This window comes from Furipterus horrens, unplaced genomic scaffold (genome assembly GCF_987537825.1).
Source record: "Furipterus horrens unplaced genomic scaffold, mFurHor1.1.pri manual_scaffold_1, whole genome shotgun sequence".
NCBI classification, from domain to species: domain Eukaryota; kingdom Metazoa; phylum Chordata; class Mammalia; order Chiroptera; family Furipteridae; genus Furipterus; species Furipterus horrens.
In genome coordinates this window covers 167,030,657-167,053,485 of record NW_028327171.1, presented here as the reverse complement: position 1 = coordinate 167,053,485, position 22,829 = coordinate 167,030,657, and the positions used below count along the sequence as shown (strand labels likewise).

Below are 22,829 nucleotides of genomic sequence, written 5' to 3'. Positions count from 1 at the left end.
AAAATTACCAAAGAAATATTTACCTCAGACTTAAAAATTATGAAGATTACAAAACTACTGTCTTTAGTTGTTCAAAAATTCCTCAGGGGAAATGTACTAGAGAAGTACAAAGTATCTTTATAATTATGTTTCACAAACATGAAAATGATAGCACACTAATACAGGAAAATCCTAGAGAAAAGTCACTGGCAAGTTATGTTGGGGAGCTGATGTCCTTCTGTCACTGTAGTCACGCAGGGCGAGCAAGCACTTGTAAAGGGGTGAGCCCGAGGAACAGGAATGAACTTGAAAGAATTCACAGAAATGCCAGCCCCAGAGGTCTATAAATGCATGAGTCTGCTGGGTGAGTCAATGCTTTCTCAATGCAAGCAATTCTTCTGCCTTCATTGGCCAGAACAGCGAGCCGCAGACAGCTCCGGCTATCAACACAGCCAGTACATGGGAAATGCTATGGGGTGCAGCCGGAACGTGACCGCACCCAGACCTCTCCCTGAAGTTGCAAAGCTTTAAACTGTGTCCTCAGCCAAGGAGGTGCTGTCTCCGGTTAGGCCACCGAAGTTCTCCAGCAACAAGGTTGCCAGGAGTCAACAAAGCAGCTTCCGAGGGTAAGTGGCCCCTAACTATGGATAAAGAAAGTTTGGATTTTAGTCAAGTGGATGGTCCAAAACCATGCTTTCTCTGTATTTAGGTTTTAAATTTCCAACCTCTATTAAGATATTTGGGAGGCAAATGATCAATTCTGAAATCTTAGTTCACAAGAAAACCTGGAATAACTTTGAAAAAAATCACTTGAGAAGACTGGATAAAGCCAACCTTCCCCACTCCAACTCGTGAGAAATGACAGAAAATAATTTTAAATAAACATATTGAAACAATGAAGGCAGATAGGTGGCCAGTAATAATGAGTCATCTCTGAAAGACACATGGAATCAGATGAATGAACCTAAACACATACAGGAGAGGAAGACAGTAGTGTGATGGCTCCAAGGCACCCTAAATTGGAGGGAGAAGGTACTGAAAGCCTGTGTGGACAAGGGACTTCTGGGTCACTATCAGGACTGGTTGGGTCATCTCAGTTGGAGCAGCCGTGCAGGTGGTCCCACACACATACACCCAAAGCTGGTAGGAGCAGCACACCCAAGACACATATTTTGGGCCAGCATTTGGGCCAGAGAATCAAGGTAATGTTCCCAGTAGCTGCCTCACCCAGGAGGAGTGGAAGCGTCTTGGCCAGGAGACTCTGCTGACTCACCCTGCCCAGCCCCACATCCTGCTCCTGCCCTACCACCAGAGGATAGCATATTCTCCGAAACACCATCCGGGCCTCTCAAATCAGAAATGAACACACAGTCACAAACCAGCAAACATTTTAAGAAAACTCTTACTGTAGCAGGAAACACCAATTACTACTGAGAGAGAAGCTAGCTCTCAACCAACAACAACCAAAAACAGTCTTTAAAAACCCAGAAATTAGGCTGAATAGCAGAATGGACACAACAGAAGACAGACTTAGAAAGCTGACAGGTGAAATAGAGAACTTCTCACAGAAGCAATAACAGGATAAAGAAATGAAAAATATGATAGAGGCATGGCGGGTACTTCCAGAAGAGAGAAAATATAAGAGAGGAACGAATGCCTCAAAAAATGATAGAAGAAAACTTGCCAGAGCTACAAGATTATCTTGAAGATAAAATTAGGACTTTTATTTTCTTTAAACTTTTTGTATTTTTCTAAGTTTCTTCAATGAATGTACATTTTATTCAAATTTTGAATTATAAGGCCTGAAAAGAATAAGTAAAAGGAAAATTCCTAAACCATATGATGGACTTCCTAAAGGAAATGAAGAAGGGGAAGTCAATTACAACTTCACTCAGTGGAGAGCGATCATAAATAAAAATTAGTCACCAAACAGAATTCACAGAAATTTTGCTAGACACCTTTGAAAATAGAAATGTTGATTCATTCCACTTAAGAGCAGGAAATGAATTCTCCTGTAGCTTCTAGACTTACCATCCTAATCATACATTAGAGCCAGAGCCAGAGCTGACCTTGTTGGGCCTTCAAAACCCACATTAAGAGATTGGACTGTCTTCAGAAGACGATAAAAAGGCAAAGACAGATTGTGCAACATGTTTTAGGCCAAACTGCCATTATCCAGGGAGGAAAAGGAGGTGATATCCCAGGACAGAAAATCGAAGGCGTAAATGTCTGCTTAACAAAGGCCTCAAAGGCTGCTATTTACATCTGTGTCAAGAAATAAAACAAACACAACCTTCTTTTCAAAGCACATTCCTGTACCCCAAACCAAATCCACATGAGCCTCTCTGAGTTGTTTGTGCTCCGCCCACCATAGGGAGGTAGAACAGTGCCATTGAACTTGTAATTACAGGTTCTCCCTTATGTTGGAGAGATGTTCAGGAGAGTTTCCAGGGTCCAAAAATATACCATGGCTAAATGAAGAGTGTGCCCAACCCCTTGCATGACAAGATACTATTTTCTGGGGTCTTTTTACATTTACGTTTTTCTTTTTCCTCTGATGTTAGGATTTACAAAACAATTTAGACTTACATACAACCTGTTTCATGTAGTTACAGTCCTCTAGGATCTGACAGTTTTAAGGTCTGCTAGGAGACTGAAGGGAAGAGTTTCCTTTTAAATATATTATACACAGACATGCACACATATACATATATATGTATATATGCATATATAATTTTTTAATATTAGAGCATCATCAAAACTCAAACACCAACAAAAGGAACAAGTACAGTGACCCAAAAAAAGATACTAGTGATTTCATTGTAAAACTAGGTCCAAGTCCTTGTAGCCGATCTTGACCTAGATAGATTCATATTTTCAATTCAACAAGCATATTAAGCACTTACTATGGACCAGTTATCATGATAGTTGCTAAGAATACAGTGCCCTTTGAGCCTTGAGTGGGGAAGATGGACAGTCTGGTATGGAAGAGACAAAGCTTACCTATCCCAGCATCTCCCAGAAAAAGCCTTCGAGGTCCAGCGAGGGAGACAATGGGCAGCTGGCACGTGCAGCAGAGGTGAGAGATGCCTCTCCACTGGCGTTACCACAGGCCCCCTCTTGGTGGCCTCAGAGCTGGATCTAGAAGGATAAAAATGGCAATAAGCAAAGCCATACAGGAGGACGATGAAAGGCAGAGAGGGAAGTCTGGGGGAAAACATGAGGGAAGATACTCTCTGGTCTTAAATTGTAGTTCCTAGGTCATCACAACTCAGTCGCCATTCATCTGGACAGCAGACTCGATGAGCTGGGGAAGTTTTAAAAGACCTAAAGCAGCCTTTCCTTTGACATGGAAGCTGAATTGAGTGAAACAGGAACTGGGGTGAGGGAGAAATATCAGGAGGAAGAGGCTGAAGATGAGGAAGACCAAAGGCTTTTTCTCAGTGAGACAGTTAAGGATGGCTCCTTTTCTGCCCTTTCGACCTATCCTGGTCACTATCCCTCCAATCCAGCCTGCCTTTTAGGACACTGTGGTTAACTCAGCAGCAAGAAACAGACAGTGGAGGAAATCACATCTGATATGAGCATTTCCAAACCAGATGTAAATTAATTAGCTATGATGACCATAACCAAGGAATATGTGCTGATGTTTGCAAACCAATAAAGGACACCAAAGGAGCCTATTCAGGGGGCTGGAGAACAGAAGCTATCCAGGAATCCTGTGAAAAGAGTGTCAGCCCCCTTGTGTGTGGCTATAAGCTAAAGAGGAAGTCATTACACCCTTGCAATTTCTTAGTCACCTGCCAAACCACCCAACAATGGGCCTTCTTCCTGGTTAACCACAGGGAGGGGAGTGGGTGGAGCAGTAATAGGACCAGATTCTGGCTCTAACTGAGCCCTGCAGGAATCTCGCTCCCTCTGGGAAATCCCTGAAGGCATCACTGTTTCTGCTGCACTAATGGGCAAGGCCTGGCCCAACTCCAAGCCACAGGTCCACAATTCACATCAGATTTCCAAAGAGTACTGCTTTGTAAAGTACCTTGAAATCCTTCGATGAGGGAGCGGATGGGTTACACATCTATACTGTAGAAAATTGTGCAGTTGTTAAGAGAAGAACGAAGTTTTTTCTGTACTGACAAAGGAAGATCTCCAAGATGTGGCAATAGGTGAAGAAAGCAACTTGCAAAGCAGACATATAGAATCATCCCATGTATTTATATAAAATATATATATATATATTCTTGCAAATACATGGGAAGGTTCTGGAATGATATAAAAGAAACTTTTTCACTTTTATTTTATATCCTTTTGTGCTACTTTTATAATTTAAAAAATACCTTGAAAACCTTTCTACATTATATGATTTAATGAAAAAGCCTAAGGAAAACTATTATAAATATAATGTCTCTAGGCTAACTAAAGCAAACAAACAAAAGTTAACTTATTATTTTGATATCTCTAACCTGATATACATTTCTGCATTAATACCTCATCTTTGCTAGGCTTATGATAGTGCTGCTTTAGTTCAATGAAGTTTAAGCTTTATAGTGAAATCAAATTAAATGTGAACATATGTAGAAGTTATATTTATAGAGAGGCAAACATGTCTGAATATTAAACAGGTCTATGGCAAATACACTCATACTTCATCCAAAGGCCTTTGTAGTATTGGTTTGGTCTGTTTAGCATTCCTTTGCTCTTTGTCTGGAGCACAACTACCCTTACCTGGTTTTGTGGGATCAAGGTAGGGGTATCTATCATGGTGTCCCAATCCTCCCCCTGACAAAGAGAGATCTCACAATCCTAGCTGGCCCATCAGAGTATCCCATGCTCCTAGCCACAATTATTTATTCAGGGATAGGTCAGTGTCCTAAGCAGACCAATCAGAATCTTCCCTAAGGTTTGACATGTGGACACTAAAAGAGAAATGTTATCTTTTATTCTATTATTGTGAGCTATAAAGATCATGAAGGCTTGACTAAAGCCAGGGAGAGATAAACAGCTGAAAAATTGGGGAGTGAAAAACAGAGTTGATGGAATCACTTTGATTTCTGGATTTAGCCACATCTGAAGCCACCCCCTTTAGACTTCCTACTTGTATGAATCAACAAATTTCCGTGTGGCTTAAGCTGGATTTTGTTGGTTTTCTCTCTTGAAACCTAAAAGGTCCTAGATAATTAATATTGCCATTTTCTCAACAGAAGTTTAACAAGCCTCTCCTTAATTGTGACCATCAGCCACATTCAAGATCCAAAATTAAAGTCTATATTCTAATATTCTGAAGGTCATTGTTAAGTAGGATATCCTATTTATTATTCAGGAAAAAAAAGGCACAAAGAACTTTTTATATAAAATTTCCCTCAAGGTCATACAATTGATCAGAAGCCAAGTCCAGAGCAAAAATAATTTCTCAGACCTTTTTAAAAAAGAAAACTACAACAGAAAAAATAACAACTTTATTCTATGTCAAAAGCAAAGGAAAGAGCTATCTGCCAAATCTATTAGGGAAAGGAAAAGAGAGATGGATTCTATCATGAGGCTGTCTTAGTCCGAGGAACAGCAAGGCCAAAAGCAAACCACCTCAAATTCCTCAAATTCCCAGTCATGTGAGTTTTATCAGACTAACCTTGCTGATTTCATGTCCAAAAAGATTCTCGTGCAGAATCCAAGTAAGTGTTTTTTTAAGTTTATTTTTTATTGTATTTTTTCCATAACCATTTATTCCCCTTATACCCTTCTCCTGGCTCCCCGCAATCACCACACAGCTGTCAATGTCCATGAGTCCTTTTTCCTTTTGCTCGATCACCCCACCCCCTTAACTCTGCCCTCCACCAAGAGCTGTCAGCCTGCTATCTATGAGTCTGTCTCTACTCTGCTTGTTAGTTCAGTTTGTTCATTAGATTCTATGTATGAATAAAATCATATGGTATCTGTCTTTCTCTGACTAGCTTATTTCACTTAGCATAATGTTCTCCAAGTCCATCCATGCTGTTGCAAAGAATAAAATTTTCTTCTTTTTTATAGCCAAGAAACATTCTATTATGTAAAATGTCCCATATTTGTTTTATTCACTCATCTACTGATGGAGAAGGGAAACAAAAGAATAAAATAAACCAATGTGACTACATCAAACTAAAAAGTTCTTACACAGCAAAGGAGACCATGAACAAAATAAAAAGATAACTCACTGAATGGGAGAGCATATTCACCAACACATCTGATAAGGGGTTAAGATCCAAAATTTATAAAGAATGTATAAAACTCAACACACACACAAAACAATCCAATTTAAAAAATGGGCAAAGGACTGAATAGACACTTCTCCAGATAGGACCTACAGATGGCCAATAGACATGAAAGGATGCTCAACATCTCTAATCAGCAGAGAAATGCTAGTTAAAACCACAATGAGATATCATCTCACGCTCTCAGAATGGCTATCATCTATAAGTCAACAAACAACTAGTGCTGACAAGGATGTGGAGAGGGAAACCCTTTGCACTGTTAGTGGGAATGCAGTTTGGTGCAGCCACTATGGAAAGCAGAGATACCTCAAAAAATTAAAAATAATGACCCAGCAATTCCACTTCTAGGAATTTATCTGAAGAAACCTGAACCACTTATTCAAAAGACCATAAGTAAGGGTTTTTAACTATACTTATATTCAAGTCAATTAGGTAATAGACTCCAAAGTTTTCATAATGTTAAAGCATTGTTTCATAGTATAAATGAAAGCCCTTATGAAGAATGTTTACAATAAGCTCTGTTTTCTCAATGAGAAGTAAAATAAAAGCCTGATGTGTATCTAAGACAAAAACCCAGCATAAAATAAGTTAAACTCTTTGTCGCAGGAAAATGGTAGTCAAGAAAGGAAATTCATAAAGGAAACTTTTCAGTACAGATGTAAACCTAGAAGAAGATAAGAACCTGTACATTGAGATCTCTTCCTCAGCCATACATTTGGGAATCAGGGTTCTATACAAGTGTGCTCCATTCAGAAACTCTGTAATTATGGCTAGTAAAGGCCAATTCACCTAAGAACTGGCATTAAAGAAAGAATGTACAATTCAGAGAGTGGGCAACAGAAAAACTAATATGACTCCTGTGTCCCCTCATGCAGCTGAGGTATGAGTCTTGAAGAAAGCACATAGGATCTCTGAGCCTCAACTCCCCCACCTAGGAAAGGAAGGGACTGGATTCGATGGCCCCTGACCTCCTTTCTAGACACACAAATAATACTGCTTATTGTCTCCCACTCTGATCCTTAGAGATTTCATACATATATTTTAAAAACATAGAGATTTCATACATATATTTTAAAAATGAAAATTGTAATTTTTAGACTGTCAGATAAGTAATACAATATGAAAACTGCAAGGAACTAGATTGTTGACTTGCTTCTTCTGCTATGTGCAAAAAAGCATGAATAATTCCCAAAAAGATATTAAAAGAAGGCACAGACTCTGTGAGGTCCTGACATGTTACAACTACAGATTAACTGACCATGAGCAAAAGGATAGTTAGAAACAGGCAGGCTATATCTTTAAGCTAAATCTTTATTCTCCTTTCTTTGTAGTACATTTGTACATGTACAGAATTGACTAAATCAGAAGGCAAGAAAAAGAAAGACATGCATATTAACACTACTTCCTTATAACAGTGAAAAATTAGACACTACCTAAACATCTTACCACTAGTATTGGTTAAACACTCTGTTACTTATAATAAAAAATTATTCAACAGTTAAAATCATGTTTAGAAAAATATTTGATATCCTGAGAAAATCCCCACTGAATACTGCTATATTTCTAAAAGGTTACAAAATATAAACAGTATAAATAAACAAATAAACTCTGACTCCAAAAAACCTCCACTGCCTTGCGGCATACCTCTTCAGGGGAAAGGCCAAGGGAGTAAACCCCGACAGAAAATCCGGAGCCGGAGTCCCTAAGGCGGTTTGACGTTGTAGTCAACACCGGCAACTCCTGCAGCGCACCTGAAACCAAGCTGTATTGACTCCGTCTTTCCCTTGGATCCTTCAGCTGCGAAGAGAGGGGGGGTCTGCTGCATGGGCAACAGCAGACCCTCCATATCACCCTGCCCAGGCTCTGTAGCTTCAGCTTCACTGGAGAGGACACTCCAGCGTCATCGCAAGATGTCGATTCAACACGGGAGGAGACAGATACCGTGTCACTCCCGAGTCGGACTGCACAGCCATTCTCGGCGGTGCAGATAGACTCTTAAGAAGCTACACCATCGTCTCTCGAGATGGACGGCTGCCGACCGACCGACCGATATGTGTGTGTGTGTGTGTGTGTGTGTGTGTGTGTGTGTATTTAATATATATATCATTCTTTATCTCTGGTATAATTACAGGTGACTTTTGTTTCCTTCTTTATATCATTATACATTTCCAAATTTCCTACAATAAAAATATATAATCTTTGTAACCAGGGGGAAATGTCAATTTTTTAAAACACAAACTACTTGCTTGACTTTTATTCAAGTATGCAGTAAGCTCTTTGTTACCTGGGTCTCTTTGAAGAGATTGCTAGACTAAAACCTGGGGGCATCTGGATACAATATTTGGGTCAGTAAGTTCTCTCTAAACAAACAGAAAATGCAGAAGCTATAAAGTAAAAGACTAATACATTTTACTCTATGAATATTACAGTTTATTAATGGCAAATAGTGCAAAAAAGTCAAAAGATTAGATATGATAGCCAAAGATCTAATTTCTTTAATATATCAAAAGTATTTGCAAGCCCTAAGGAAAAGCCCAGAATTCCAATAGAAGTAGGCAAAGGATATGCACCATGTGCTTACAGAATTCAAATAACTTTCTTCACGTGAAAAGAATAAACCTCACTCAAAATTTAAAAGATGCAAATTAAAACAATGACATGCTACTCTTAAATCTTTCATACTGGTAAATATTTTAAAAGTTCAACAAACCTAGTGTTAATAAGGTGAGTGATGGGGAGCAGTCACTAATGAGAGTATGATTTGGTAGTACCTTTAATTGGCAAGATCTATAAAATGAAAAATGAAAATATTCTCTATTGAGACAATTCCACTTCTAGGAGTTTATACTATAGACACAGTTGTACTCATAGACCAAGTCACATATACACAGATGTTCACTGCAGAATTGTTTATAATAGCAAGACTGGAAACAACCTCAATATCCTTTGAATAGAGGATTGATTGAATAATTATGGTATGCTGCCATATAGAACACCAGTCAGCCATTCTAAAAGAATGCCCAGGATCCACGTATACTGATGCAAGGCCACCTCTAAGATATATTATAAGAGGGAGGAAGACACAGATGACCTTTTTTTTTTTTTTAATTTAGGGAGAGTATTTCAAAGAAGCTATCTCTATACTGTGTTCTGAAAGAAATCAAAACAAAGTATTGTCAGTGGCTACTTTGAGAAGGAGGCTTGGTGGCATGTAAAAGGGAGGGAGGTTTCTGTGCTGCTGAAATTTCTATCATACGCATTTGTTATTTTTCCATGTTAAAAATTAGAAAATTATTTTAAATAAACATTAAATGAATGTTTAAACAGGGTGGAGGATTCCATGGTGCTTTGAGCTCTGTTGTCAAGAGGAAGGAGATTCCACATCCCACCCAAACAATGAGCAGCCAGCCAAATGCTGAGGGAAGCAGCAAGGCAGACAATTTCTTAATAAAATAAAAACATTAAAACACTGTGAAACTATAAAGAACATTAAAACAGCCCTGGTTGGTGTGGCTTCGGCGATTGAGTGCCAGCCTGCAAACCAAAGAGTGGCCAGTTCGATTCCCATTCAGGGCATATGCCTGGGTTGCAGGCCAGGTTCTCAGTAGGGGGCGTGCGAGAGGCAACCACACATTGATGTTTCTCTCCCTCTCTTTCTCCCTCCCTTCTCTCTCTCTAAAAAAATTAATTGAATCTTTTTTTTTCTAAACGTCAATATTCAAAAAAATTAAAACAATGCAATGAAAGCATTGGAGTAACATTTTTCACCAGCATACAGCGAGTCAAAACGATTGTGGCCTGACCGAGGACCACTCCTTTCCCAGACCACAACTGGAACTCCCCTGGCCCCCTCCCCTCGGGCACCACTCTTTTGTATCAGCAGAGGCAGAGACAGAAAATCGAGGCAGCAAACTCCCCAGAGACCAGGGATACCCAGGAAGGCTGAAACTGGCGCTACTCAACGATGGTGGCCAGGGTAGCCCTACGGGATGGCAAGGTCCAACCTCTGGGATATACTGCTGAATATTAGAAAAGCCCTTCGTCCAGCACAGCCCTCAGAGGCTCGCGGCTGTGCAGCAAACCCTGACCCGGCACCGCCACCTGCCACCTCTGCCCGGAGCTGGCCCCAGCCGCCGTTCCCCGGCGCCCCTGCCCCGCCCGGGCGCGCATTCGTGGGGCCACAGTGCAACCCAGCGGGCCGCAGGGAAACTGCGCCCGCCCGCGGGCCACCCCAGGGACTAGTGAAGATCCGGAGAGAGTCACCGCCTCCCACCTGTTACAGTTTCCTAGGAAAGGCTGACACGAAGCAGTCTGCTTCCTCCTTTGTGAATGGAAGGAGTCCATCTGTTTGCCAAGATAAGTTGCTAAACTTCATTGGTCTTTCTTACTCGGGTGTAGGTGAAAATCGACTTGCTGGAAAGTTCTGGTTTGAGAGACGTGAGCTTTTTTATTCAGAATCCCAGACAACTGGTAATTTATTAAATCCAAGGAAGGAACTATTCCTTCCTATCTGATAGATGACTCTTAAGGATCTAGCAGAATCTATGGATAGTCGGACTGACTATATACAAGCTCATCCGAAATTGCACCTTTATCCTGAAATTGGCCTCTGCCTGAGTAGAAGTGTCCCCTTACTTGCTGTCATAGGCTGTGGGCTGTCCCTTGGCTGTGAATTGGCATCTGCACATCATCCCCCTTACTGGGCCCTAACAAGTTCCCTGAGGCAGAAACCATGTATTACTTATCTATGTCAGGAGTTGGGGTAAAGCCAGAATAGGAAGAGGAACAAAAGCAGAAGAAAGAAGCTATGTCACACAGCAATGCTGACTTGCCAACTTTGTCATTTAAATAGCTTACTGAACACCAAATTGCTATCTATTGAACATGAAATTGTTACTGATTATGGTGACACTTACCCAGCAGTCCAGAATTTCTTGACGTTCACCTTTTGCACATTAGTTTCACACTATATTAATACCATATAGCTTGAATATTAGGTAACTCTGAATATATGGCACTGTCACTGGACATTTTTAATACTGAGCCATAATTATATCAACTTGGGGTTTTCTTTTTTCAAAAAAAATCTAAATCTAGATTTAGATTTGTGATCTCTTCGACATATTCACTAACTATATTGCATAGGGAAGTCATACTCTGCATCATGAAGGGTTTAGCTGCAGAGAATCAGATCTGGCTAATTTCAGCAAGAGAAGATTTGTTGCACTGTATCATCTAGCTTCCAGAATCACGGAAGTGGGAGTAGAAAGAGAATTTGACAAGAAACAGACTCTTAGGCTGAGCTTCCAGGAATAATTCCAAAACCACAGAAGAGGGACTGCCCAGAGAACAAACAGCACAAGCCCAGTCTGGTTCTGCCACTGCACCATGCAACACAGTGCCACCTCTGCTATAATCAGGAAGCTGCTGCTGCCTGTCACCTCTGCTACCATCCACAAACCATCGTGCTACCCAAATCTGGAACTACTTGAGCAGCAAACAGAATAATCAAATAAAGATGATAATGGATTATAATATAATGAATTGTTTTTAAAAAATAACCCATGGTCTATGGGGGTACTCAAAAGAGAGGGAGAAAGAGAGATATTCCACACAGAAGAATGTCAGCTAATAAATATAGAAGGGATAATAGAACTAGAAAATAACCATTTTGCAACCTGTGATATAATTATCAATTCAGGCAATGATACTAAAATTATAGGGGGAACAGTATCCTCACATGGTCTCAAAGTATCACTATACCGAGGACTTACCAATTTTAAAGGGGGAAACAGAGGGACAGGGGGATATCTCCTAAATGGCTGACCACAATGAGCAACATATTATATGCCTCATGGTGTGATGCAAAAAATGACACACAATCTCACCTAGGCAGTACTTTTGCCCAAAATGCTTCCTTAAAAGAAATCAAGAGAAAACAATGAGACAAAAGCAAAATATGATACATTCTACAAGTCAACTGGCCCGGTCTCTTCAAAAGTCCAGTGTCATGAGGGAAAAAAGGAGGAGGGGACTAATTATTCTATACTAAATGATACGAAAGACATAGCAGTTCAATATAATGCATGATTCTTGTTTGGCTCCAGATTGCAAAATAGTTATAAAAAGACCTTTGGGAGAAACTGAATACAAATTATACATCAGAATTATTGCTAATTTTCTTAGGTGTGATCATGGTATTGCTTTATGTAGGGGGAATGTCATTATTCTCAAGAGATGCATGCTAACGTGTCACAATATCTGCAACTTTCAAATGTTAACAATTAGTAAATATAAGTGAAGAATGTATAGATGATAATGGCATTATCCTCTCAACTTTCCTATAGAAATTTTTTAACTAAAATGCAGTGGGTTAAGATGTAAATACGGTATCAATAGTTTGGTTTTTTTTTTCCCTTTCATGATGCTGGATGGTAAAGAATTCCTTATGTCCTTGTAGATTATCTTTGGTTTCAAATGCCTTCTATTCTGACCTTCTTGAAACACTCAAACCTGAACACACACCCATTCCAAGAAAGCATTGTTTCCACTGCTAGAAAATGTACAGGGTTTTCCTCTTCACAGCTATATCAGTTGGTGCGTTTTTCTGCATCAGCATTTCATGATTGTCATTTTCTAATGAATGTGTGCAGCTTAGGAATCTGTCACAGTCTCTTTGTGACTTGTCATTCTCCTATTGTCTAGAGAAAAAGATACCATATGACTTTCTCATTACTGTATAGCAACATGGGGCCACACCCAGAGTCCTCTGCTCAGATCACTAGTGGATTCCAGTAGTGGCTTTTGAAGTGTGTAACAGATGCCAGGATGTGTTGGGAACACTACTGGGCTAAATATTGGGAATCTCCTTGGAAAAGTCATTTCACCTCTCAGAGCTTCAATTTCTTCCTTATTTAAAGGAAGTGATTACAATGAATATTTTTAAATGACAGTTTATTCCTCCAGTCTCTACTTCCTGAGACATATCTATCACCGTGCTCCAGAGGCAAACCTAGGGGTAAGTCCTTCTTGAGAACAGTCCTCAAATTCCTGATGTTCCCATGGTAAAGTAGCACCTTCAGCTCTTCTCTCAGCAAAACGGAAATATTTTTTAAGACCTAACCCATCTCCAAACCTGGCCTATACTTACCTTCCTTCTGGAAACAGATATGTCATTTGGCAACTTGTAAAGCCTCAGAAAGAAAATTAATTTCATATGTTCTTAGCATACTATACAAAGAGAGCATCAAAGGAGGATGCTCAGTGAAAGATGGTTATCCACTTCCTTTATTCTCTAAAGCTGAACATTGTCTGTTAGCTATAGGATTCCTTGGAAAATTCTGACAGAGCAAAAGAAAAAAATGATGGAAGATCTGGGCAGAAATTGTAGAGGAAATCACTAAATTTTCATGCAGGGTATAATAAAGAATTAATCTTATAAGAGGTTGGTAATAAATGGAGAAGAAAATACATGTTAGAAAATAACATACTAGAGACTGATTCATTTCTACATTCAGTTCAACACCCTTATGTTTCCATGACATTTTCTATCCTGTACATTTTTATAACAAAAAATGCAGAAATACAGGGTGGCGAAAAGTAGGTTTAAAGCTGTTCATATGGAAAATAATACAATAATTAATAAATAACAATACAAGAATAAACTGTGTTTTGCATACTCATAACTGTAAACCTACATTTGTTCCAACCTGTATTTAAACTACATCCTTTTCTGGTTAACCACTCAAGACAAGCAGAGGTCCACAAAACAGTACTAGTCAGTCTCTAGAGAGAGCTAACTGCATTCTTATGATTAGCTAGCAGAGTTCAGACTTGGCTAGCACAAAACTCAGAGGTGGGCCTGCCCTACCTCTAGGGGACACAGGCCAAATCAAACCCTTCTGTTTTGGGTGACATGTACAAGAATGCATTTAAACAAAGTAAAAAGAAAAGAGAAGATTTGCTTTTAAAGGAAAAATATCCCACACTCTGGAAACTCTGATCTCCATTACTGAGAACTAACATGATTTATGGTGCCCCTGTTTGCATACTTTCCTAGTTAATTCAGACTGATCATTTATGGCTTATTTGACAAATTTGCTATAGACCAAGTATTTGCAGTCAAAAAGTTTGAGTACTTCAGAGAGCTAAACAGGGGTTAGTTAGGAAGATCTCTCACAGAAGTCTAAAGGAAAGGCCATTTCTCTGGGATATGTATTAGTTGTATTTATGTAAATAATTGTTTTATTTATTCTTTTAGCATTCATCTCTTCCATTCAAATGTAAATTCCATAAAAGTGGGTATCATATCTGTGTTTTGCACTATTGAATCCCCAGTCCATAACACAGAGTGAAAATGCAATGAGTAGTTAATAAAGGAAGATATAAAACATTTGTAATCAGAGGAAAAAAACATGGTATGGTTCTCCATTAACTCACATCTTTATACATCACAGCAGATTCTTTAGTTTTCTTTACATAGCCAGCTCTACAGCACGTTTCTCATTAAGGTTATTCCTGGGCATCTTGTGAGTTTTGTTTTGAAAAATGAAATCTCTCTCTCTCCCTCACTTATTATTTTTTGAAACCCATCAGTGCCAACATATGGGAAAACTTTTGATTTGAATATATCTATCCTGCTTGCAGCCAATACACTGGACTCTCTTATTATACCCAATAGCTAAGGGTTCAATTTGCTTGATTCTCTTAGTAAGCTTGGTATAAAATCATATCATCTGCAAATAATAAAAGTTTATCTTTTCCTTTCCAATGATCTAAATCTTGTTTCTGTTTCATCTTTAATTGCACTAACTACAAACTGGGAAAACATTAGATGATAATGGTAAGGTGGGTGTTCTGTAATCTACTCATGATTCTAATGAGAAGGCCTCTGGTGTTTCCTCATTCTCATTCTCCAACTGGAGCCCAGCAACCTCTTATGTGCTCACTTCCTTTCACTTTATTTCTATTACAGACCACTTAAAATAATCCTAATGTAATAATGTAAGTCTTAATAACACCAGGGTGGTTAGCTCTCAAGAAAGTTTCCTTTCTGTCCTTAACCCACAATGTGAGAGCATTCCTTTGCCTCTGTTAATCACACGCACACCCTAGATGTACCACGTCCAAGCCATGCTACGCCTGGGATTTGGGGGCTGTGGAGGTTTGGGAGAGAAACAGATGCCTCAAGTACTCCAGCACAGCCGCAACACTTGTGGCCAGAACAGTGCCCACAGCTCTGAGAATATCAAGAGCTAGCATCCCTGGTGTAAACATGCACATTCCCGTGGTGAGCCCATTTCTTTATAATAAATGGATGGTAACTAGGTGTTTGCTCTAGCTACCATTAAAAGTGAACAGAGTATTGAAATGATACAAAAAAAAGAACTACTCTGCTCCTGCTTCAGATAAAAACTCGTGAATTCTGGCTCATTCCCTTGGTCCACCTATCTATCCATGCTTAAGCAACTTCTTTTTCTGTCCCCTCTGTTTGATTCAAACCAGGCTGAGACTGGAAACCATTATGGATCCCATGGAGGTGCACTGCCCTTCTATAACCTCACACCTTCTCCACCTCCTGCACCCCTCTCCTCCTTTTCAGAAGCAAAGCTCCACTGGCTGCCTCCAGACAATGAGGACCTAGGTCACAAATACAGGGGCATGCACCATCAGGTGCAAAGGTACCAGGACCTAAGTGCATGGACCTGGTGCACTACCTGGGCAAGGAGGTCTTCTATAGAGAATTGCACCTTCCCCAGCCCACTGCCCAAGCTTTGTGCTATCAGAAAAGCCATAGGAGATTGGTGTCTCCTCCAAGGACCCGGGAACCCAAGACTACCTCCAGACATCTCTTGGGTTTTCCCAACTATGATAGCAAGAAAACCATTGTGAGGAGGTGACCTGGGAGGTGGATAACAGCAGCCTTTGGCACTGGCTCTACTGCCGCCACCACCTCCAAAACATGTTAGGATAACTCAGAACCTTCCTTCCACTTCTTAGCCTCCTCTGTGTCTACAGGCACACTGGTCTAGTGAGGGGAGGCAAGAATGCATACCTGTGTCCATATCAGTGTTCATGGATTGAGGGCAGAAAGAAGGCTGGCTTTGTTTCCTGCCCCCCATGCTCCCTCCCTGCTCCTCTCACTCTTCAATGAAAGTCTACAACAAATGGTCTGGACTAACCTCTATTTCAGAGCCAAGCCTAACCCAATTCTATGTTTTATTCACTGGTTAACATCATGCCAGTCTCTAACCAGTGTCTATCCCTAGTGCCCAGTCCAGCAATGCAAACCCTGGTATTACTATATTAATAATTAATAATTGTAGCTAATACTTATAAGCTAGCATACTCACATAAACATATATATGGAAGTTTGTCCAGAAAGTATCCAGCCATGTAATGTGAAAAATAGAGACCTTTATTAAAAATACAAGATACAAGACACATTGTACATAGGACAATGGCACCTCAGTTCCCTTCAAAGTATGCACCTTGGGACCACACACAGTTCTCCCAATTGCCATCAGCTACCCTACTGTATTTTCCTGAATCTCATCGAGGGTCTGAAATCTCTCCCCTTTCAAAGGTGATTTTAGTTTTGGGAAAAGCCAGACGTCACAGGGCACCAAACCTGGGCTGTAGAAGGGCTGAGTCACCTGGGTGATTTGATGTTTCACAAAAAAACTCTGCAGGAAACATGATGCATGGGTGGGCACATTGTCCTGATGAAGCTGCCCATAGCTGCAGCCTTCTGAATCATCTGAATAGTTTGCATCGAGGAATGTTCAAGCTTAACATAAAATCTGATGCAGATTCGTTGCACTACTCATTCAGTCATTTTGAATGCGATGGCCACACAGTACACATGCTCACTCAAAGGCATCTGTCTACCACCCCCACTGACTAGTACAGTGAAGTCATCATTGTTCATGCATGCTCATTCCAGTCCACTCCCCTTGGCTGTCAGGCTATATCAATGTTACGCAAACCATGGCTGACCTTTTTCTGGAGAGACCTCATATATTTAATCTTAATAGCAATCCTCTGAGGTAGGTACTATTATTACCCCCCTTTTATAGAGAAGAAAACTGAGTCTCCAGGAGATTAGGTGGCTTGCCCAAAATCACATAGCTTGTAAACAGCAGAATTGAGATTTGAATCCTGGACTTGCAAACCTAACCTCTGAACTTGTACCAACACTGAAAGTTTTATCCCCATCACCAATCCAGCCTCAACCTCATCCCCAGATTCTCCAGGTCTGATGGCAATCTGTACTCCTTGGTAGTGCAGCTAGGCCCCAGAGCCTGCCACTCAGAATCAGAAGGAAGAGTCTACCCACGCTGCCCCTATCAAAGGCTCTCCTGATATATCCTTTCCCATCCCAAACACAGCAACAGAGCCCAAGTCAATGAGAAGCCAATACTGACCCAGGCCAAGGTGGTCAGCCCATGGAAGCCCTAGGGAGACTGGGCATCATCGAAGCATCCCAGCTGCTGATTAAAATGAGGTCCAGATACTGAGGACACAGCCATGGCACCCCAGGCCCCCTTTCAGGGCTGCAAACGATGCTGCCCCAATAAAGGCATTGCTGTGTCTGGAAATGTCTAAGAAATCCAAGGAGTGGGCAGTGGAAGAAGCCAGGCGTGGGAAGCACAGAGAGCCTGAAGTTAAGAGAGTCCACAGGAAGGAGGTTTGGGCAGAGGCTTTCACTTCCCCTGTAAGAATCAACAATAGAAACCACACATTCCCACTCTAGCAGAACCCTGGGTATTGACTTCTCTGAGCTGTGTAACGGCAATTCCAGATGGCTGTTCCACAACCTTCTGAACCAGATTCTGCAATCCCACTTTATGTGGCTTTCCTAGCAAACAGGCCTGATTTTATTCTCAAATTGACTGAGCATCTCTCAGCTCCATCCTGTCCCTAGCCCCCATCCCCACGCTTCTAGCACTTCCTAAAGCATTCATTACTGTCAATTATTAATAACTACATGTATAATTTGTTTAGAATTTACAGGAGTCACACTAACTCATTTAGTTCTTTGAGGAAGGTATTAGACTCATTTTATAGATGGAAAAATGAAACCCTAAATTACACTGCCTCGGGCAAGCCATTGACCTAACTGCTTTAAGGGGGTCAGTATAAAACAAATAGTTGCAAAATGTTTTTTATTAAGATCAAGATAACTTTGCTTTTGGAATGCTGAGCAGACAAAACAAAACTTACCCACTGGTTTCTCTGGCCTTGAGCCACCAATTTAAGATGCTTGAGTTAAGTAACTCATAAGCCTGCCTGTGGGGGTGCCTGCGCCTAACACCTAGGCTACTCCACTTTTCTATTATTTCTGTTGTTCTTTGTTAATTCACCAGAGCTCAACTGCGTTGTATGTGAGAGGAGGCCAAGAACAATTATTTAAGAATCCCAAACCAACCGTCACCACAATCTAAACAACTCAGATACAGGACAGAGCCCTATATTCCCAAATTTATGCATGGTGTGGGAGGCAGGACCCTAACTAATTCTTTAAATTCCAATATGGGACCTTTCCAAAGAGTAAAAAAAATTGCTTTAAAAATAAGAAAAACCAAAGATGCTATCAGAGTCATTTTGTGTCTATTTCATTCTCTCATTAATACAATGCTTTCCAGGCACAATCAGTGGGCAGGCAGAGGGGAAACAACAATAATAAACAAATATTAAATATGATATATGGAAGTGGGCTCTAACCTAAAGCCATGGAATCTTTAGTCAGTTTCAAGCGGATCCATCAATATCTTGGAAGATCATTCAAAATTTTGTGTGTATGTAAATTTTTCTGGAAAGGTTCCTAGCCATCATCAAGAGCCACTCCCCCAACCCCCACCAAAAAAACCACACTTGAGTAAAAATGAATATATTCAATAATCCAACAGTATTTTCTCAAACCCAACTGTCCCTCTCTCCTGAAAACAGTGACCTCTCCGCCACTGACACCATGGAGGAGCTGTGGGCCCCAGGAACTTGGTGACATCAGGCCTGGCAGCCCACCTATAGTTCCTATCATTCCTGTTCCTATCATTCCTGATGCTGGAACCCTCTGCAATGGAAGGTCAAGTATAAACCCATAGCACCCTAATTAAGCCAAACTGGAAACATTTAAAAGAGCTGAAAAAGATAGAACATGGAAAATACAACATCCAGTCCCCAAGAGAACACAGCTGAGTAGCCTTTGGAATCACCTAGGGAAGGCTGGATGGGATAGAAAGGCTGAAAGAGCTAGAAAAGCTGGAATCACTCAGGGAAGCAGATGAGATTTCTGAAGTTTAGGGAGGAAGAGCATATTACTTGGGCTGGGTTTGCAGGTGTAACAAGCTCAGATCAGAGGCAGAAACAGATTAAAGTGACAGAGACGCTGGGAAGGAACAGCTGGACTGGTCCAGGGCCAGGGAGGAAATGAAAGGTAAGATGAAGGCCTTATCATCAAGCACCATTGAGAGATGAGGTTTGAACTTCTGTATGGAAGATGTCAGAGATTGGGCAGATTTCAATGGGGAAAGAGACCACATGACTAGGCTCTAAAGGAAAAGAAGAGTAACAAGTGGGGTTTAAATGAATAGAAAATAAAAGACGTGATTACTAAGAAGAGAAATTGTCCAGCACAAGGAGCATCCGGTATTAATTTTGTAAGTACCTGGTAGCTGAATGGACTATTCAGCAAGGAGCATATAGGACCAGATGCAAGTGTGAATAAATGAGCCGACCTGGGTCATTGAAAATGAAGGGATCCTCCCACATGCCTGTAGCCTTCCTGTGCAAAGCTCTAGTAACTGATTATTAATGTAGAATTATTATAAGTACATGTGATGGTCCCAACATCCATCTCTGCCTATACTTCATGTGAGCAACCTTATTCTGACCGAATAGCCAGGATTAAAAGAGAATATAAATTATAGCACAAGAAAGTGAGAAAATGACCAATAGTCTCCTAGTCAGCTCTGGAACAACTTCTACTCCCTGAACCTGGTATGCATTCTATTCCTTGATTTGTTGCTGTTGTAGGAAACTGTGAAATTCTCAACATCCTAATGGCCATCAGTAAACGGTGGGTTATATAGGTTATGGTTTATCTATACTCTGGAATACTATACTGCTGCTTAGAAGAATGAACTGCCTCGAGATGTGCTAACATGAAAAAATATCCAAGATCTCTCTTGGAGGAAAAGAAAGTGGGAGACTGTACTATAATATGATCCCACTTGTTAAAATAGTATACAAATAAATATATGCTGTATAATTGTGTTTGCCAGTCATCCATTCATTCAAGAAATATTTATTGAGCATCTCATCAGCACTACACAAAAAACCCCTACCTACACAGAACTTAACTAATTCCTGTAGGGAAGGCAGATAATAAACAACAGAAATAAGCAAAAGGTACATGCACAACGTAAAAACGTGCAAAGGATAAAAAGAAATCAGGGAAGGGAAATAGAAGTGAGAGGAAGGTGCAGTTTTCGGTACCACCTCCTTGGAGGAGTGTTTGAGTAAAGAACAGGGAAGTGATGGGAGAGTGAGGCTGCTATCAGGAGGAAGAGCCTGGGAATTAGAAGCAAAGGCTCTGAGGCAGGAGCATGCCTGGAGGGTTCCAGATGATGGGGAGAAGGAATGGGGCAAACAGGAGTAAAGGAGAGGGTGGTAACAAGGCCTGCTGACCATCTGAGAACACTGCTTTTGCTCTAAGTGTGACAGATCAACATGCAAAGCCTCTAGGAAGATGCTAATAGTGGTTAATTAAGAAATGGGATTAAGAACAGGAGTGAAGACTGCTGAGACTTCATCCACCTGCAAGCACAGGCCTTGCCTTTGCCACTCTTCCACCTTCGCTGCTCTGCTCCACCTCCAGCTCACCATGGATGATGATATTGCTGCGCTTGTGGTCGAAAATGGCTCTGGCATGTGTAAGGCTGGCTTCACCGGTGACAATGCCCCCAGAGCCATCTTCCCCTCCATTGCAGGGTGCCCCTGGCACCAGGGCGTGATGGTGAGTGTGGGCCAGAAGGACTCCAATGTGGGTGATGAGGCCCAAGCAAGAGGGGCATCCTGACCCTGAAGTACTCCATTGAATACAGCTGTGACAACATGTAGACAATCTGGCATCACATCTTTTACAATGAGCTATGTGTGGCCCCCAAGGAGCACCCATCCTGCTCACCAAGTCCTCCCTGACCATGAGAAGATGAGCCAGGTCATGTTTGGGACTTTCAACAGCCCAGCCATGTACAAAACCATCCAGGCTGTGCTGTCCCTGTATGCCTCTGGCATTGTGATGGACTCTGGTGATGCGGTGACCCACACTGTGCCCATCTATGAGGGACATGCCGACGGTCAGGTCCTCACCATTGGCTACAAAGTGGTTCCACTACCCAGAGGCCCTCTTCCAGCATTCCCTCCTAGGGGAAGGCATCCATGAAACTACCTTCAACTCCATCATGAAGTGTGATGTTGACATCCGTAAGGACCGCTGCATCACACAGTGCTGTCTGGTAGAACCACCATGTACCCAGGCATTGCCAATAGGATGTAGAAGGAGATCCCAGCCCTGGCTCCCAGCATGATAAAGATCAAGATCAGCAGCTGCCATGGCTTCTGTGAAAAAGCTTGTGGCGAAGCGGGGCAAAAATAAAGAAGCAGGTTTTGAAGCTCATCCTTGATTGCACCCATCCTGTAGAAGATGGAATCATGGACGCTGCCAATTTTGAGCAGTTCCTTTAGGAGAAATCAAAGTGAATGGAAAAGCTGGGAACCTTGGTGGAAGGTTGTAACCATCGAAAGAGGCAAGAATAAGATTGCTGTAACTTCTGAGGTGCCTTTATCAAAAGATATTTGAAATATCTCACCAAAAAGTACTTGAAGAATAATCTAAATGACTGGTCGTGCATAGTTGCTAACAGCAAAGAGAGCTGTGAATTGTTACTTACAGATAAACTAGGAGAAGAGGAGTAGGAAAAGGGGGATTAAAACTCCTTTACCTGACACATTTTTTATGAGTTCTTGAATAAAACCTAGGAACAAACAAACAAAAAAAAAAGATCAAGATCATTGCGCCCCGAGTACAACTACTTTATGCAGATTAGTGGCTCCATCTCGCCCCCCCTGACCACCTTCCAGAAGATGTGGGTCAGTAAGCAGGACTGCAATGAGTCTGGTCCCTCCACCGCCCACTGCAAATGCTTCTAGGTGAACTGTTACTTAGTTGGTTATACCCTTTCTTGACAAAACCTAACTTGCGTGGAAAACAAAGTGAGATTGGCATGGCTTTATTTGGTTTGTTTTTGGTTTGTTTGGGTTTTTTTTTTTTGCATTTGATTCAATTTAAAAAGTGGAATGGGGAAGGTGACAGCAGTCTGTTTGTTGAAGCAAGCATCCCCACAGTTCTACAATGTAACTGAGGACTCTGTACATTGTTCTTTTTTATTAATAGTCATTCCAAATATTGTGAGATACACTGTTACCGGAAGTCCCTTGCCTGCCCAAAAGCCACCCAGCTCTCCCTAAGAATGGCCAGTCCTTGCCTGGGTCCACACAGGGGAGGGTGATAGCATTGCTTCTGTGTAAATGATGTAATCC

General features: G+C 41.1%; 1 pseudogene; it reads left to right on the top strand.

The window, feature by feature from the left end:
* Nucleotides 1-21,111: 21,111 nt before the first annotated feature.
* LOC150022231 (actin, cytoplasmic 1-like) lies at nucleotides 21,112-22,439 on the top strand (annotated as a pseudogene).
* The last annotated feature ends 390 nt before the right edge of the window (nucleotides 22,440-22,829 follow it).